The sequence below is a fragment of the Pristis pectinata genome, chromosome 30, assembly GCF_009764475.1.
Source record: "Pristis pectinata isolate sPriPec2 chromosome 30, sPriPec2.1.pri, whole genome shotgun sequence".
NCBI lineage: Eukaryota > Metazoa > Chordata > Chondrichthyes > Rhinopristiformes > Pristidae > Pristis > Pristis pectinata.
In genome coordinates this window covers 11,153,304-11,172,703 of record NC_067434.1, presented here as the reverse complement: position 1 = coordinate 11,172,703, position 19,400 = coordinate 11,153,304, and the positions used below count along the sequence as shown (strand labels likewise).

Below are 19,400 nucleotides of genomic sequence, written 5' to 3'. Positions count from 1 at the left end.
CCATCTCCAGACCTGAAAGCTCCTTGATCTCTGTGACCCCAGCCCACAACCTCAGTTTCCACAGCGTCCCCAGTTTCTCCTCCATTGCTGCTGTACCTTCAGCTGCCACGGACGTTAACCCAGGAGCTCCCTCCCTGAACTACCCGCTCCGCCTCACTCCTTCCCCTATTGAGACTGACGAACCTTTTGGTCACCTCTCTCAATATCATTTTCCGTCAAATTTTGCTTGAGAAACATTCCTGTGAATCATCTCAGGATGTCCTATGATGTTACTGGTGCCACAATGGGTAGAGTGGTGCAATGGTTAAGTTACTGGGGCAGAATCCAGAGGACTGGACCATTGATCCAGATGCAGAAGTTCAAATCCCATCAGCTGGGCAATTTAATTCACGCAAAGATCTGGGAATTTAAAATAAGATTTCAGTAATAAGAACCATTAAACCCACCTGATTCACTAACGCCCTTCACTGACATGTGATTCCAAAACCACCAATACCATTGACTCTTGTCCATAACATGTACATCCTATAAACAAATACTTAAATGTTACTATTGAATTCGGGAAGGTCTTTGTAAGTTGGAACTCAGTCGATTCTGAAACACCAGTGAGATTTTACTAGAGATAATGTATTTTTAACTGATCTGAAAATGGCTAATGAAGTCTCTTCTCCAAACATAGAGAGGCTACACAGTCAGATTTTGTCTGCAGAAGAACCTCCAGTTCCCCAGGCTGGATCTGCCATACCCAAGCCACCCTCTAATGGACAGTGTCTCTGGGGGTGAACTTCAAGGCTGTTAAAACCATTCCCCCATTCGTATTTACCAACTAATGTACAATCTTGCAAAAAATGCTTTGCAGGAGATGCTGAATTATGCACATGCTTTCTAATCTGCTGCTCACTTGGTCATACATAGCCTCCATATTTACTCCCAGGAGTAAATCAATTCCTTGTGTTCACAGCTTCACTGACTTTTTATAAAGTATTGGATGTTAATACAATCAATTAGTGACCAGGTCACTTGCCATCTCTGATTTAATAACTTCCTAATCCTTTTCCAACAATCCATTGATAGATTTTCTTTCCATTCTATTGCCAAGATCGGATTATTTTACTGCAGTTTTGCCAAGTCATGAACTGTGCGTGGCTTTAATCAAGAAATTGTTCAGTAAACTGTGATCAACCAATGACATTAAATAATTCCAGCACTTCAATAAAGATGGTGAACTCAAAGATGCCAGTCTGCACCCACCAGCTCTGCCGTGGGCTGGTCTCACATTGACGAAAAGGCAGCCAAGAAACAGCCTACAGGTTCTTGGATTTTGCATGGAAAAAAACTCTGTGTAAGATCAAAGAATCACAACTTGTCTTTCAAATTTCCAGGATTTTGTGCAGATATAGCAGCTTGATTCAGTAACAACAGCACTTGAATCAAATTGCAGGTTTAGGATTTGAGCAGAGAATCTCAAGTGAGGTATTAGAGTGCAATGGAGACACAAGAGACTGCAGGTGCTGGAACCTGGAGCAACAAACTATCTGCTGGAGGAACTCAGCAGGTCGAGCAGCACCTGTGGGGGGAAAGGAACTGTCGACGTTTCGGGTCGAAACCCTGCATCAGGAGGGAGAGTGAAGAGGGGAGATGGTCAGTATCTGAGCAGTACTGACGGGTGGTTACACTGTCAGAGGGGCAGTACTGAGGGCACGTTGCCTTTAAATAGGGCAGAATGTGATGAAGTGCTGCACTGCTGGAGTGGCTAATTGGACAAGTACCACTAGGGCAGATTCTATCCCCCTGTTATAAGACTCTTGAACGGACCTCTTGTACAATAAAGATGAAATCGTAATCTCTCAATCTAACACGTCCTGGACTTGCACTTTATTTACCGTCTTGCACTGCACTTTCTCTGTATCTTAACACTATATTTTGCATTCTGCTTTTGCTTTTCCTTTGTACTACCTTGATGTACTGATGTTTGGAATGATCTGTATGGATGGCCTGCAAAACAAAAGCTTTTCACTGTATCTCAGCACATGTGGCAATAATAAACGGCAGTTCACTGTCTGGACCTCTGAAATCCTGCCTTCTTCCAAACAAAAGGCACTCTTACTTTTGGTGACCTAAAATAAAAAAGTTCAGTGGTCCCAGGATGGAACCCAAATACCTCACAGTCTCAGGGCAGAGCACTGAAACCTCACGGTATTGGGGCAGTCCTGATTCCCCACATTCCTGGGGCAGAGCCCTCCTACTCTGGAGTGGAGCTGCTGTGCTGAGTGGGGTTGATGAGTGTTGCAAGGTCAGGGACACCAGCAGACTACGCAGCTGGTCATTGAGGAGTGCCCTCTGTGAGCAAACGTCGACTGGTGACGTGGTGGGCAGGTTTATCCTCTGCTCTGAGGCCGAAACTCACCCTTCAGGCTTATGAACGAGAGCTGTCTGCGGTTTAATTGAGTACAGGCCAAGGGCCTGGGAAGAACAGGAGCTGTGAGTTGAGCTTTTCTCTTGTGTCAAGCATAGGAACTGGCTCAGATGTTACTATCAGCATTTTCAAACAGATCACCTGTGGACTGGTAGTTATTTACGTAGGAGACATGCGTGATCCACAGCCCAAGCCGGTGTTGGGGCTATTAGTCTGTGGGGTAGGTCGGTGTGGAGGCTGTGTATGATATATGGCTGAGCTGGCACTGGGACTATTGATCCATGAGCTGGGCCTGTGTTGGTGCTGTGTGTGATCCACAGGGTGAGTTGGTATTGAGGCTGTGTGCAGATCTGTGGGTTGAGCTTATATTGAGGCTGTGCATTGATCAGTGGGTTGAGGCTGTGCATTGATCAGTGGGTTGAGGCTGTGCATTGATCAGTGGGTTGAGGCTGTGCATTGATCAGTGGGTTGAGGCTGTGCGTTGATCAGTGGGTTGAGGCTGTGCATTGATCAGTGGGTTGAGGCTGTGCATTGATCAGTGGGTTGAGGCTGTGCATTGATCAGTGGGTTGAGGCTGTGCATTGATCAGTGGGTTGAGGCTGTGCGTTGCACAGTAGGTTGAGATTAGGTGTTGATCAGCAGGTTGAGGTTGTGCATTGATTGACAGGCTGGGTCACCATTAGGTCTACAGGCTGTTCCCTGAGCCTATCTCTGCCTCTCTTAGCATGTCTGTGTTTGGTTGTAGGTCAAGTTACACAAACACATCTAACGGAGGAAGTAATTAGATACAATTTTCATCAATATTGCGGATATATCATCCTTACTCTGAGCTGGGCAGCAGCAGGAGCATGTGCACTGTCGCCCTGGAAGCCCTGGCTGCCAAACCTTCATTGAGTAAACCAAATGAATTCTGTCGATGGAAGAATGATCTATCGACTTGGGCTGGTGGGGGGATGGGTAGGCAACCGGAGTGGTGAGCTGGCAATCCGGATCAGGCCTGTGAGTTGGGTTGGTTATCAAATAAGGGCCAGTGAGGGGGTGGGTTGGGTGTGTGGAAGAATTCACCTGAGTGCAATATGAATAATCACAACCCAAGTTTCTCATTCACAGATTGTCCTGCACCTTCAACTCTCCATCCCTGGGTATCAGATTGTGGGTTTCAGCAAAATGGAAAATCAAGCAAAGTGCTCAGTAACGTGATTATTAGAGAAGGGTGCCCACTGGTTGGTATGGACAAGTTGGGCCGAATGGCCTGTTTCCATGCTTTGTGACTCTGTGTGTGTGACATTAAAAGAATGCAAATTTTCTGCTCCTTGCTTCATTCTACCCTTCTGACTTGTTTTGTTCATGTTAAATGAAAGTTTTATAAAATATTTATGCTTACTTGTACAATGTAATGCAACATATTCACTTCCCACCCAATGTTCACCCCAAAGCCAACACCACTGACAAAAACAGAAAAATCTAGGGGGCAGCCAGTCAGTATCTACAGGGAAAAAACCAGGGTTAACACTTCAAGTCTATACCCTTTCATTGACTGAGACTTTCTGGCCTTTTCTGTTTTTCCTCGTGTTATACAGCACGGAAACAGGCCCTCCAACATATCGATCCTACACTGACCTTCTACTTCTACTTACTCTAATCCTACACTAATCCTGTATTATTCCCATCAGCTCCCCCCAGATCCTACCACTACTACACCAACCTACGCAGATTTCCAGCATCTACAGTTTTTGTTTTACTTCAACCACACACAAGGTGATCTACATATTTTCCTACTTGAATCTTGATATGCACGACTTCACTGCTATGTTTTTGACATTACAGCGATCCAAGATCTTACCACTATCCTGCTGTTGTGAAAGGCAGTGCAGAAATGAGAGGCTTTAATCTTTACTTTTTTGTGGAGATGCAACAGAATGGAACGCAAGAAAATGCAGCATGCCCGTCCACACTTCACCTGGACCTGTCCGGCTGCAGGTCTGCAGAGGAGAGAGGCAGAGCTATGCCCAGAGGAGTTATTCTTAACAGAGAGCTGGGAGATCAACCTCTCACACTGACAAGTACATCCTTTGCTGATTCAAAGTCTAGAAAATTTCCCATGCTCGGCCAGAATTAAATTGGCAGACCTCAAACCTGCTCACACCTCCAGAGCACAGGCAGCAAAGGTTTACACACAGCTGCTCACCCTGATGCTATGCTGAGGAGCAGAGGGCAAAGATACAGTCTGTCATTATAGTGGATTGTGAGATACACAAGTCAGCTCACAGTTAGCAGAAGGCCACAGCATTGGGATGTGGACAATATCTACAATGTAAGGCCATTCAACTTATCCTGTCTGGGCTAGTTCTTTGTAAAGCATACAAGGATCCCACTAACCTTGCCTCCCTGTTCTCTTCCCACAATCCTGTATGAATCCCAAACTAATCCTACTGCCACTCCCTCTCCCTCTCCCTGCAGCCCTCGATCAATCCCACACTAATCCCACTGACTCACTCTCACTCCACAGCCCCGTATCAATCCCAAACTAATCCCACTGCCCCAATCTCTCCCCACAGTCGAGAGGGGGACAGTGGAATTAGTTTTGGATTGTTACAGGGCTGAACTAATCCTACTGCCACTCCCTCTCCCTCTCCCTGCAGCCCTCGATCAATCCCACACTAATCCCACTGACTCACTCTCACTCCACAGCCCCGTATCAATCCCAAACTAATCCCACTGCCCCAATCTCTCCCCACAGTCGAGAGGGGGACAGTGGAATTAGTTTTGGATTGTTACAGGGCTGCAGGGAGAAAGTGCGACAGCGGGATTAGTTAGAGATTGATACAGGGCTGCAGGGAGAGAGTGCGACAGCGGGATTAGTTAGAGATTGATACAGGGCTGCAGGGAGAGAGTGCGACAGCGGGATTAGTTAGAGATTGATACAGGGCTGTGGGGAGAGAGTGGGGCAGTGGGATTAATTTGGGATTGTTATAGGCCTGTGGGGTAAGTGTGGGGCAGTGGGATTAGTTTGGGATTGAATCAGGGCTGTGTGGCAAGTGTGTGACTGTGGGATTTGTGTGGTACAGTTCAATAACACCAATACTGGGAAGGAAGGAATTACAACCCTACATTCAGATTAGGGGAGAAGGTAAAACATGGGATTAGTTTGGGATTGATACAGGAATATCAGAAGCAAATCTCTGGATCACTCCCAGTGCAACCCTGGTGAGATTGGAACCCTACAGGTTTGTGCATGGCTCAGGAGATGGCGAAGGAGGAAGGACTTCAGGGTCATGACGCAGACTGACCAATTCTGGAGCACAAGGAACCTGTGCAAAAAAATCCTAACATCATCCAGAGGCATGCAAATGGGAAACGGGAAGCAAATAAGTAGGGCAGTGCAGTGGTGCAAGAGTTAGTGCTGGTTCCTCGTGGATCCTAAGACCTAGGTTCAATCCTGAACTCTGGTGCTGTCTGTGTGGACTTGTCACCTTCTCCCGTTGACCATGTGGGCTTCCCCCGGGTGCTCCAGTTTCCTCCCACATCCCAAAGGAGGGCTGCTTGGTAGGTTGATTGGCCACTAGTATAAGCATTGTGGCATGAGAATGAGGGGGAATTGATGGACTCGTGAGACAAAATAGCTTACAAGGAAAGAAAAGGGGGAATAGGATTGATGGGAGTGCTCTGAGAGCTGGCATAGACTCGATGGGCCAAGCGGCCTCCTTCTATGAGAAGATTGGGGGTAATTAGGAAGATTGAGGGGGGAAAGGATGTTCACTCAACAGAGCATAGATGGCATAGAGTGAACCCATGAAGAGGTAGAAGAAAGGCTGGCTACATTCAAGTAAAAAAGTCAACTGGACCAGTTAGGATGCAAACTAACATGTTAAGGAGCAAAGCTTCACACACACAAAATGCTGGAGGAACTCAGCAGGTCAGGCAGCATCCATGGAGGGAAATAAACAGTCAATGTTTCGGGTCGAGACCCTTCATCAGGACTGGAAAGGGAGAGGGCAGAAGCCAGAATAAGGAAGTTGGGGGAGGAGGAGGAGCACAGGCCAGCAGGTGACAGGTGAGTCCAGGTGAGAGGGGGAGGGGGGATGAAAGGGAGTGATGTAAGATCACCTCTCAGCTTCTTACATCTCCCCCTCCCCCACCCACCTACCTTCCCCCTCTCACCTGGACTCACCTATCACCTGCCGGCCTGTGCTCCTACCCCTCCCCCTCCCCCAACTTTCTTATTCCGGCTTCTGCCCTCTTCCTTTCCAGTCTCGATGAAGGGTCTCGACCCGAGACGTCGACTGTTTATTTCCCTCCATAGATGCTGCCTGATCCGCTGAGTTCCTTCAGCATTTCGTGTGCGTTGCTCCAGATTCCAACATCTGCAGAATCTCCTGTGTCTCCAAGGAACAAAGCTGGCCTTACTCTTCCAAAACTCCTCAAGACAGGAAAGGTGGGAAAGGACTCAAAATGGCAAATGTGACAACCTTGTTCAAAAGGGGTATACAGGGCATGTTAGACAACCACAAGTTAACAGTTTGGTGAAACAATAATCAGGGATCATGTTAAGAGGCACTTGAAGAAGTTTTAGTTAATAAGCAAGAGCCAGCAGGGATTTAAGGGTAAATTGTGCCTGACTAACCTGACTGAACCTTTGGTAAGGTTGGCGAGAAGGTTGATGAAGGGAATGTAGTAGTTCTCATCTTCGTGGATCTTCAGAAGATATTTGACAAAGTTCTGACAAAAGACTGGTTGACAATGTACAACTCATGGAATCAAAGGGACAGTATGATCATGGGTAGAAATTGGCCTAAAGGCAAAAAGCAGAGAGTAGTAGTGGTAAAGGCTTGTTTTTCAGGCTGGACTGGTCAGTGGTCAGTGGTATTTCCCAGGAATCACTGTCGGGGCACTGCTTGTCTAGACTTAGATACGGGTGTGTAGGGTAAATTTTCCAAATATGCAGAGAGCAGAACACAAAGGTAGCACTGAGGAGGATAGTAATAGACAACAAAAACAGGGAGATAGTTAGAGGGAGGAGATGGAGGGAGAGGGAGAGACATACAGAGTGAGGAAACCAGAGGAACTGAAGTCAGAGGGAGAGGCAAGATGGAGTGAGAGAGGACAAAGGGAAAGGAGAGAAGAGAGCGGCAATGTTGAGAAAAGGAGATGGAGGAGAGGAGAAAATGGGAGAAAGTAAACAGAGAGACACAAGGTGATGAGAGAAGAAGGCAACAGAGAGAAAGGAAATGAAATGTTGGCCACCTTGATCACAGAAAATATTGACAAATTATTGCTGAAAGGAGAATCACACTTAAATAGTTATTGTTATCCATCATAGCAGGAGATGGAATGAATCCAAACAGACTTCAAGAAATGAAGACCGAGTGTGTGGAGACTGACTGGAACATTTCATTGCTCACAACTCTGTGAACGTTCCAGTTTTAAAACAATGATTGAAAACATCGGACTGGGAAGTACTGACCGGTTAAGTATAAATCATGGAGAGGGAGATATTGAAGTAGACACTTCAAGAGATTTCACAAGAACAAAGACATCGTCTCCACATGTAAAAACTTGTAGAACTTCCCAGTCTGACAACCTTCCTGGAAATTATTTAAGAATGTTACCCAATGGGTGGATGAGGAGAATGCAACTGTTGGGAGATAAGTGGAGGGTCACAAAAACTAGTTGTATCCATAAAAATAATGTGTTTGGCATCTCATCAAATCATGGAGAGAGAGAGACAGGGGGGGGAGAGAGAGAGAGTGAGAGAGAGAGAGTGAGAGAGAGAGAGAGAGAGAGAGAGAGTGGGACAGAGTGTGTGTGTGTGTGTGTGTGTGTGTGTGTGTGTGTGTGTGTGTGTGTGTGTGTGTGTGTGTGTGTGTGTGGGAGAGAGAGAGAGTGTGAGAGAGAGTGAGAGAGACAGAGAGAGAGAGGGAGAGAGATTAGAGGACAGGCCAAGACTGGATTAAACTCGATCAAAGCTGGTCATTTTAAGAATATCAGTAATAGCAGCAGGACTAAGCCACATATAATAAAAACAGAAAAATGCTGAAAACACTCAGCAAGTCAAGCACTGTCTGTGGAAAGAGAAACAGTTAATGTTTCAGGTCCGGGACTCTTCATCAGATGAAAGTTTCTGGACCCGAAACATTAACTCTTTCTCTTTCCACAGATTTTGCTTGACTTGTGGAGTGTTTCCAGCATTTTCTGCTTTTTTTCAGATTTCCTGTATCTGCAGTTTTATAATTTTTTTACCGGAATAAGCCACATGCCATTGGTGCCTCCTCTGCCAGTCAATAAGATCATGGCTGATGCGATCTTGGTCTCAGACCATGTTCCTGGAGCCTTGAACTCCCCTTTGGTCCAACGATCTGTCTTGTTCAGCCTTGAATATATTCAATGATTCAGTTTCCACAGATCTCCCAGGTGCAGAATTCCACAAACCACATGGAGAAGAAATTCCTCTTCATCCCTCGACACCCCAAGGGAAGCATAAATGGATCTTTTACTGGTTGGCAAGATATAATGAGCGGTGTGCACAGAGTTCAGTGCTAGGACCTCAGCTTTTTGTAATTTAAGTAGATGACTTGGATGAAGGCACCAAAGGTATGGTTCCTAACTTTGCTGATGATACAGAGATAGGTGGGAAAATAAGTTGTGAAGAGGGCATAAGAAGTCATATAAATGAGAAAAGATCTGACAAATGGAGTATAATGTGAGAAAATGTGAACTTCTGGTTGTGAAAATGTAGAAGTATGAAATCTAAATGGTGAAGGATTGCAGAGGCCTGAGGTGAAGCAGGATCTAGGTGTCATAGAGTGTAATAGAGTCGTACAGCATGGAAACAGGCCCTTCAGCCCAACTGGTCCATACTGACCAAGATTCCCATCTAAACTAGTCCTATTTGCCTGTGTTAGGCTCATATCCCTCTAAACCTTTCCTACCCATATACCTGTCCAAGTTTCTTTGAAATGTTGTTATTGTACCTGCTATGGGTTTCCTATAGTGCATGATTCACAGAAGGCTAGTATGTGGGTAATGCAAGTAATTAGAAAGTTACCTGAATATCATCATTTATTGCAAAGGGAATTCAATACAAAAAGTAGGGAGGTTGTACTTGAGTCATAAAAGGTATTGGTTGGATCATATCTGGAGTGCTATGTCTAGTTTTGGCTCTTTATTTAGAGTCACAGAGTCATACAGCACGGAAACAGGCCCTTCAGCCCAACTGGTCCATGCTGACCAATATTCCCATCTAAACAAGCCCCATTTGCCTGTGTTAGGCCCATATCCCTCTAAACCTTTCCTACCCATGTGCCTGTCCAAGTACCTTTTAAATGTTGTTGATGTACCTGCCTCAACCACTTCCTCTGGCAGCTCGTTCCATATACTGACCATCCTCAAGGTGAAAAAGTTGCCCCTCAGGTTCCTATTAAATGTCTCCCCTCTAACCTTAAACCTGTGCCCTCTAGTTCTTGATTCCCTAGCCCTGGGAAAAAGACTGTGCACATTGACCCTATCTAAAGCCCCTCATGATTAGGGAAGGACGTTAGTGCATTTGAAGCAACTCAGGGAAGGTTGATGGATGGAATGGGCAGATTGTCCTCTGCCTAAACTGGACCTATCTGCTGGATTCAGAAGAATGAGATGGGACTATTCCTGAGGCGTCTTGACAGGCTGGAGAAAGCTAGACTGTTTTAAAATATGGGGTAGCATTTTTTTTGCTCTCAGAGGGTTGTGAGGCTTTGGAACTTTCTTCCCCAAAGGGCGGTGGAAGAAGAGATTTTGAATAGCTTTAGGGAGAGAAAGATGAATATTTAATCTGCAAGGGGGGAGAGGTTAACCTGGGTGGACTGGAATGCAGAATTGAGATTAAACGGTGGAGGCATTGAGAGGCTGATTAGCCAACTCCTGATTCATAAAAAGCAGTGAAAGGGAAGCGCACAGAATATGGACGCGTCACAGGATCAACTGTGATCTTATTGAGAGGCAGCACAGGCTCAAGGGCTGAACAGCCTCCCCTTGCTTCTCTTATTTCTTGTGCTCTTAAAATTCCAAATGTCTTCCCTTTCAGCTCATGCTGGGTGACGGGGGGTTGGGTGGCAAGCAGTGGGATTGTACAGGATTTGGGTTTATAAATGATCCACTTCTGAAGTATCCTCTCCACTGAGACCCCTGTAAACTTCTGTTTAAAATAATATTCTAAAATTCATCACCCTGTTGAGACTGAGCGTATTCATTTAAAAACAAGTGAGAGACAATTTATTTGCTGCATTCCTTGCTGTGTGGAATAAGATCTAGTAATTAAGCTGCTCCACTAAGAGTTCAGCTAAAAACCTTCGTGTGTTTCAATTAAAGGATATCTTAAAACTGAACTCTGTATCATTTTATCACTTAGCCATTAGAAAAATCATTTTTGGCAGTTAACAAATAGGCAGGTTCCCAAGAATATTCAGTGCTCCAAAGATGATAAAATACAAAGGCATTTTTAGCCTTCTCCAGAGACAATGCAGTGGTCACTTAATATAGGGATCATTATTGTTATGGATATTGCACAGCCTCAATCTTGACTGTAGGTTTAACCATTACCAAAGGACTACACACTTATACAATGTATTGCAAAGAAACTTCTGAAGTTGTAATTGGAAAACAGAGTTAAAAGAAGTCAGGGAACTTCATGGAGGGGACGAAAGGAGCAGAGAAAGATATGGCGGTGGAGAGGTTTAGGGAGACGTTTCCAAAACTTTGGCACTTGGCAGCTGAGGACATGGCCATCAAGGAAAAAAGGAATTAAATTTGGGCAAAAGTAAATTTTAGAATTAGAGGACTGTGGATGTTTTAACAGAATGAGCTGTTGTAGTTTTCAGACTTGGTGCTACACTCAAACCAACGAGCAGTGTCAGAGTAATGTTGTTGCAATTCCCCGGCACTGGGATCTCAGCCCACACCTTGATCCTTGACCTTTGTTCTCTGACCTGGTCAATTATTACACCTCAATCCTGAACGGTGATCTTCATTCCATGTCCCTGTCAGATGATCCAATCCTTAAATTAGATTGGAAAGTTTAACCTTGACCGTAATCAGTGACATTCACCCCCTTAGAATGTCTGCAGATTGACATGAAGATCTGACCCAAGTCTCCAGGATTTCAGGCCAATTAGCTCTATGGAGAGACAGTGGGATTTGTAGCAGAGATTTGCTTCCTGACAAGTTAGCAATGATCCAAGTGGGAACTCAAGTCTCGGAGCTTGGCTGAAGAGCCAACATTCACCTCCTGCAGTCGGGCACTGGGGCTCTAACCTTAGACAGGAATGGTCAGGACTAAGCTAGAAACATACTCTCTGCTTCTCCAGAGTGGCTGCTGTGAACCACTTGCTCCATGATGATGCATATGCCCGGCCCATGCACCTTTATCGTCAGTCAAGAGGTAAAGGAACATATAGGAACTGAAGGAGTCAGTTCAGCCCCATGAGATTGTTCTGTCATTTAATCCAATCAGGGCTGATCTGAATCTTAACTCTGTTGACCTTTACAAGCTTTTATACCCTTGCCGTCAAAAATATCTTTAAATCCCCATTTCAAAATTTTCATTTGACTATTTTCATACGGCTTTCAGAGTTGAGGAGGTCCAGACTTCCAAATTCTTTTGTTCGAAGTAATACCATCCCTGAATTAGCCGACTTGGATCATATACAAATGGAATGCTGTCAATTTTGCTAACATCCTGTAATCATCCCTCTCTGTTTTAAGTTTTGCTCCCAGCTTGCAATCCATTCAGCCTCTTGTCTGCTGAATTCACAATTCCTGACCTCAGTCAGGTCCAATGCACTGTTATCAAAGGCTTTTGAAAATTCATGTAAATTACCTCTACTATATTTCCCTCCTCCATTACTTCTACAACCCCTTCAAATAATTCAATGTTGATATAGCATGACCCTTGCTTTTGGACTCCATGCTAACTGTTGCTCTCTAGATGATTTTTCTATTACATCTTTGAATAAGGCTTCCATAAACTTCCCTATCACGGACACGGAGTTGTTGCTCTCTAATTCTCTAGTCTATCATTTTTGATAGCTATCCATCAGACCTTTGGAATCATTTCCTTGTCTAATGAACCTATATGTAAGTGATTAAAGCTTCTGTGATCTCTTCGCTAATTTCTTTTAATATGCATGGACGGAACCTCCCTGGACCTGGAGGCTTATCCTATCAATTATTCTCTTGCCTGCAACTATTCATCCCTGTATTCCTTAACATCTTTACATGATCCCTTCTTCTAGCTGCTAATCTTCTGCTGGATGCCAAGAAACTATCATTGTTTAATATTTCTGTCGTTAAACTGGGACTTATCTAGAAGTTTATCTAAAGCATTCTTCAGCGCTTTTATGTATCTTTATGTCTGTTGAATACTGTAATCTTGCTTTTAAATTCTTTCATCGTTCCTCTCTCTTTCGCATTTCTCTTTTGGCTTCTATCCTAAGCTCTTCATAATCCCTGTGAATCTTTTCTTTTATTCTTGCCTATTGGCAGAATTTATTTCTCTTGATCTCTGCAGATCACTTTTTAAGTACCTTCCATTCCCATCTTGCTGTTTGCCAATAAAAAAAACACAAATTCCATTCTGCTTTTTCCAAATCTTTTATTTATTCTTTCTCTTTCTCAATTATCATCTCAACATTATGCCGTGATTATTATTGTCTAGATGCTCCTTTATGGTTAATTCTCTTCCTTTCAAATTACCAGTGATATTAGTGATTTCATGCTTGCTGGGCTTTTTATGAGCTCTGCAGGAAGGGAACCCTGTAAACGCATAAAGTTCCTCTCTCTCTTCCCCCTTCATTGCATCTTCTTGCAAATTTATTCTGGATAGTTGCAAACTTCCTCAAGCATTTGTGTCTGTTATTATTCTATGTCATCTGCAGCCCCTTCTCACAGATTTGCTTATAAATTATTCCCTTTCACTCCATGACGTGACCCGCAGGTTACCCCTATTAGTGAGAACAATTTCTTCATCTTCATCCCAATCTCTATGTATTCTGTTTCCATCCTAAATGTTACTTGTATCCCTTTTAGTCTATTTCCCATTGGCACAGCTCTCTGGCCTTCTTTCATCACAGTACATTTTAAGTACTTTATAAGCTGTGATATTTAATTGACCTGTTGTTTATGTAGACAATGAAGGAGGTGCAGTTCTGAGAGAGTACTGCATTGTTGTAGTGGCAGAATGGATTGGCAGGGCACTAAAATGTCAGAGGCACAGCACTGAGGAAACAATGCATAGTTAGAGGGGTAGTACTCAGGCAGAGCAGTTCTAAGAAAGTGCTGCACTGTGGAAGGAGCAGATTGGATCACTGGCAGCACTGAACTGTCTGAGGAACAGTAATACATACATCAGGCTACTGTTTATCGAGTACAGTTTGGCATTCAACATTATTATCACCAAGCTCCAAGACCTGGGCTTCTGTTGTAGGAGTGGTTCTGAGAGAGTACTGCATTGTTGTCGAAGCAGAATGGGTTGGCAGGGCACTAAAATGTCAGAGGCACAGCACTGAGGAAGCAATGCATGGTTAGAGGGGTAATACTCCAAGAGAACTGCACTAGGGGCAGTTCTAAGAGACTGCTGCGCATGGGAGGGGCAGATTAGGTTGGGGGCAGCACTGAGTTGTCAGAGGCACAGTACTAAAGAAGCTATGCCTAGTTAGAGGGGTAATACTCAGGGAGGGCTGCACTGTTGGATTCACAATGAATGGATATAATAACTCCACCACATAATACAGCTTTCCAATCATTATCACATTGCTCTGTGTGGGAACTTCCTGTGCTCAAATTAGCAGCTGAATTTGTTATGTGACAACTGTGATTACACTACAAAAACATTTAATTGCCTACAAAGCATTTTGAGAGTCCTTAAGTTGTGAATGGCACTCTAAAAATGTGGTTATCTCTGCCTTCAGGTTATTGACTAAGCTGATTAATCTTTCTATGGCTGGATATTTCCTTCCCCTGTGGCTGGCTCGTCTGACAAAGCAGCCAACAATCTCCAGTGAGACTGAGCCAAGGGATGGGATGGCTGCTCAAGTAAAATGTTGATTCAGTGCAAGGAGTTGGATCGGATCAAAACTATCAACAAACGGGGATGGTGGTGGTGACGAGCCAATCACCTGAAAGGGCTGCGTCTGAAAGCGGCAACCGTACTGATCACTTGTAAAGGATAATCTGCTCTCTCCTCCCTCGACCTCTCCTTCACAGTCACAGTAATGGACATGGTTCTGAGGGCCCTCAGCAGTTATGGAGTGGGGGCTATCCCAGCATGCCCAGCAGTGCTGAAAGCCCCCCATAAATAACACAGGGGTTATGGCCTAGGTAAGCAGCATGCTGGGAAAGCTCCAAACCCCTTCCATTTCAGTCTATCAGTCTGACGATGGGGCAAAGCAAGGGGTCACACAAGCAGTGCACAAGCCACCAGTCCGTCTCCGCCTGTCCAGTTTGCAGATGCAATGAATTAGTGTTGGGCAGGGTGCATTGTGCCAGTGTGGGATACAACCCACAGAGTTACTGGGATCAGTGTTGAGCACACCAGGGGATGTGTGGGGTACAGTGTGAGGGGTCAGGGAATGCACTTTCGTTTAACCAGTTACAGACTGTGAACATTGCTGGCAAGGCCAGCACTCTTAAATGTCCCATGAACTGATAGATATTCCACAGGCATTTTAATATAATCCATATTGGTTGGTTTGGAGTCGGATATTAGTAAGACAGGGTAAGGTTTTAGATTCCCTCCTTATCGGACAGGTGTAACAAAATGAGGTTTTACAACAATCTGGAAGTTACAAGGTCATCACTACGGAGACTACCTTCTATTGCAGGTTTATCTAATAACGTATTAGCCTGGTGGGATGTAATACTGGTCGTGTGGGGTTTGCCATTGTTTTGCTGTCCAGTGTAGTGGGGACATTGTGGGCTGAAGTTCATGGGGGAACATGGGGTTCAGTGCATTCAGGGAAAGCCTGGTGTAGGGTGCACAGAGACAGTTAGGGTTACATTACACACTGTATTAGATATACAGAGATTCACTGTGTGTTAAGGCGCACAAGGGGAAAGCGTAGGGCACAGTGCAGGGAACAATGCACAGTGGGTCAGTGTAGAGTACACATGCAGCCTGTGTAGGGAACTGTGAACGTGGGGTCAGTGTGAAGTACAGTGCACAGGAGGTCAGCATAGGGTAGTACGTGTAGGGTGTCAGTGTGGGGTAGTGTGCACAGGGGTCGGTGTGGGCAGAGTGCACAGGGGTCAGTGTGGGGCAGAGTGCACAGGGGTCAGTGTGGGGTAGTGTGCACAGGGGTTAGTGTGGGGCAGAGTGCACAGGGGTCAGTGTGGGGTAGAGTGCATGGGGGGCGGTGTGGGGCAGAGTGCACGGGGGCGGTGTGGGGTAGTGTGCAAAGGGGTCAGTGTGGGCAGAGTGCACAGGGGTCAGTGTGGGGCAGAGTGCACAGGGGTCAGTGTAGGGCAGAGTGCACAGGGGTCAGTGTGGGGTAGTGTGCACAGGGGTTAGTGTGGGGCAGAGTGCACAGGGGTCAGTGTGGGGCATAGTGCACAGGGGTCAGTGTGGGGTAGTGTGCAAAGGGGTCAGTGTGGGCAGAGTGCACAGGGGTCAGTGTGGGAAGGAGTGCACAGGGGTCAGTGTGGGGCAGAGTGCACAGGGGTCAGTGTGGGGCAGAGTGCACAGGGGTCAGTGTGGGGAGGAGTGCACAGGGGTCAGTGTGGGGCAGAGTGCACAGGGGTCAGTGTGGGGCAGAGTGCACAGGGGTCAGTGTGGGGAGGAGTGCACAGGGGTCAGTGTGGGGCAGAGTGCACAGGGGTCAGTGTGGGGCGGAGTGCACAGGGGTCAGTGTGGGGAGGAGTGCACGGGGGGGCAGTGTGGGGCAGAGTGCACGGGGGGCGGTGTGGGGTAGTGTGCAAAGGGGTCAGTGTGGGGAGGAGTGCACAGGGGTCAGTGTGGGGAGGAGTGCACAGGGGTCAGTGTGGGGCAGAGTGCACAGGGGTCGGTGTGGGATATGGTGCAGAGGATGTCAGTGGGGGGTTCTGTGCACTGCAGACAACTTGTCTCAGTTAGAGATTCTTTAATCCAGTTGTGTTTGTGTACATCCTGCCGTGCTGCATTGTGCTCCAACTATGAATATTCAGCAGTTTTATTTCAGAGGCCCATTTATCTACTTGTAGGAGTTATGACCTAGAATTTAAATCGAATTTTGTGCTTAGTGCCGATCAGATTCTCCAGGGTTTAATTACAAAGCTCAGTGCTGCAGACACCACACTCTGATCCAGCTGTCTCCAACCTCACCGAGGAACCTTTGTCCTTGGTTTAGCTCTTGATCTATGCAAAACTCAAAGCTGATATCTGTCCCCGATGAGACTTCACGAGCTGACTTGTGCCATGGCCCAAGCTCAAGTGTCCCTGCCATCAAGTCCTCGTCTGTGTTGAGCTTGGTACTGGTTAAAATGATCACAGCAATTCAGCTGCAGTTTGTACCCCACGAGCAGAGACAGAGCTGCTGCCATTATCCTGGCTGGGGAACTGCCTGCCAACACTCCTCAGACAATGCAGCACAATCTCAACCAGGTACAAAATCACCCAGCGTAGAATGAGGCATTTGGCCCATCATGTTAATATTGGATCATTGAAACAGTCATACAACACGAAAGTTTGCTGACCACCAAGCATGCATCCACACTAATCTTACACTAATCTCATTTCATTTATTCTTCTCTAGGTTCTACACTCACCTACAGAGTCAGGGCAACTTACAGTGGCCAATTTACCTTCCTAACTTTTTCCCAGGGTTGGGGAATCAAGAACTTGAGGGTATAGGTCTAAGCTGAGAGGGGAGAGATTTAATCGGAACCTGAACTTAGAACACAGACCACTACAGCACAGTACAGGCCCTCAGGCCCATAATGTTGCGCCAATATTTTACCTTGGTCCAAGATCTATCAAACCCTTCCCTCCCACAGAGCCCCCTATTTTTCTATCATTCATGTGAAGGGCAACGTTTTCACCCAGGGGGTGGTCAGTATGTGGACTGGCTGCCAGAGGAAGTGGTACATTAACAACATTTAAAACATACTTGGACGGGTGTGTGGATAGGAAAGGTTTAGAGGGATATGGGCCAAACGCGGGTAAATGGGATGAGCTTAGACGGGAATCTTGGTCAGCACAGGCCAGTTGGGCCGATGGGCCCATTTCTGTGCTGTTGACTTTGGGATGTAGGAAGAAACAGGAGCAGCTGAATGAAACTCACAGTCACAGGGAGAACATGTAACCACACAGACAGCACCTGAGGCTGGGATCACCAGCTGTGCCACACCCCATCCACTTTTGCCTTGGCTCCTGAGTGCTGAGCCTTGTCGATAAAGCCATCCAAGTCTGTTTAATGTGTACAGAGAGCAGGGCTGGTGTTTGGACAGGGTTCAGTTTCCATATTGGTGTAGGTGTTTGTGGGCTTCCCCACGATAACGTCAGCCAAGTGAACGGGTTGTTCTGAAGCCAGAGCTTACAAGTACATCATCACTCTTCCGTTCTCTAACCTGTTGCCTGGTGCTTAGCCAACCTGTTCTCAGCTTGGAGCATAACAGACAGTATTGCTTGACACACAGAGATCTCCAGCTCCAGCTCCACTAATTCCTGCAAGTAACAGTCTGGCTGCAAAAGTGCCAGGCAATGACCTTCTCCAACAGGTTACTGTTTAACCACCAACCCCTGACATTCAAGGACATTATCATCACCAAGTCCACCAACATTAACATCAGGGGGTCTCTGTAATTACGAGAGCAGTTTAGAGTCTGCCCTATACATCACGAGCACATCCCTCCCCACCGTCGATAGTATCTACAGGCGGCACTGTCTCAAGAAGCCAACATTCATCATCAAAGACCCCCACCATCCGGGCCATGCCATCTTCTCACAGCTACCATCAGGCAGGAGGTACAGAAGCCTGAAGTCCCCACACCACCGGGTTCAAGAACAGCTACCATTCTGTTCTTGAACCTATCAGCACAACCCTAATCACCACAGTTTAGCAACACCATGACCACTTTGATCACTTTGAACTAAAATTGACTTTATTACTTTTTGTTCTAATTGTGTCTAATTTATGTTTTTCTTGTGAATGGTGCCTATATGATGCTACGTGCCTGTGATGCTGCTTCAGGTATGCTTTTCATTGCACCTATGCACACATGTACTTGTGCATATGACAATAAACTCCACTTTGACTTTGAGACTGGGTATCCTGGAACAGGTGACTCACCTCCTGACACCCCAGAGACCTTCCACCACCTACAAAGCACAAGGCAGGAGTGTGACGGAATATGCTCCAACTACCTGATTCAGAGTAGTTCCAACAACAGTTTTGAAGCTTGACGCCATCGAGGTCAAAGCAGCCCATTTGGTTGACACGCCAGCCTTCATACCAAACATTCATCCCCCAATCACTGGAGTACAGCAGCTGCGGTATGTACTACTCACTAAATTCACTGCAGTTTTGCCTCAGTACTCTGATAGCACCTCCAAAACCCACAACCTCAGCCAGCAAGAAGGTCAAGGAAAGCAAGTGCATGGGAACACCACCATCTGAAGGTCCTGCTCCACCCCTACTTGGAAATATATTGTTAGTTCTTCATTGCAATTGGATCTACATCCTGGAACTCTCTGCACTGTGTGAGCACCTTCACCAGAAAGATTGTAGCAGTTCAAGAAAGCAAGGCTCAAGGACACTCAGAGATGGGTAAAGATGCTGGCCTTGCCAGCTATACCCACACCCACAAGTAAATTCTTAAAAAATCTTTTGCTAAGTGTTGCATGAGCAACTATTTTGGTCATCGACCTGTTGTTTAAACATTCCAAGGCACCCAAACTCAGGCTCGATTTGATTTGATTTGGTACAGCAAAGATTACCCCAGTTTCCTTACTTGTATAAATCCATCAAATTGACCCAAAACT

General features: G+C 45.8%; 1 protein-coding gene across 4 annotated transcripts in view; it reads right to left on the bottom strand.

Moving 5' to 3' along the window:
• LOC127584658 (pro-neuregulin-3, membrane-bound isoform-like) overlaps window positions 1-19,400 on the bottom strand; it is a 304,705-nt gene that overhangs the window by 82,364 nt on the left and 202,941 nt on the right. The gene's annotated exons all lie outside the window — the stretch shown is intronic.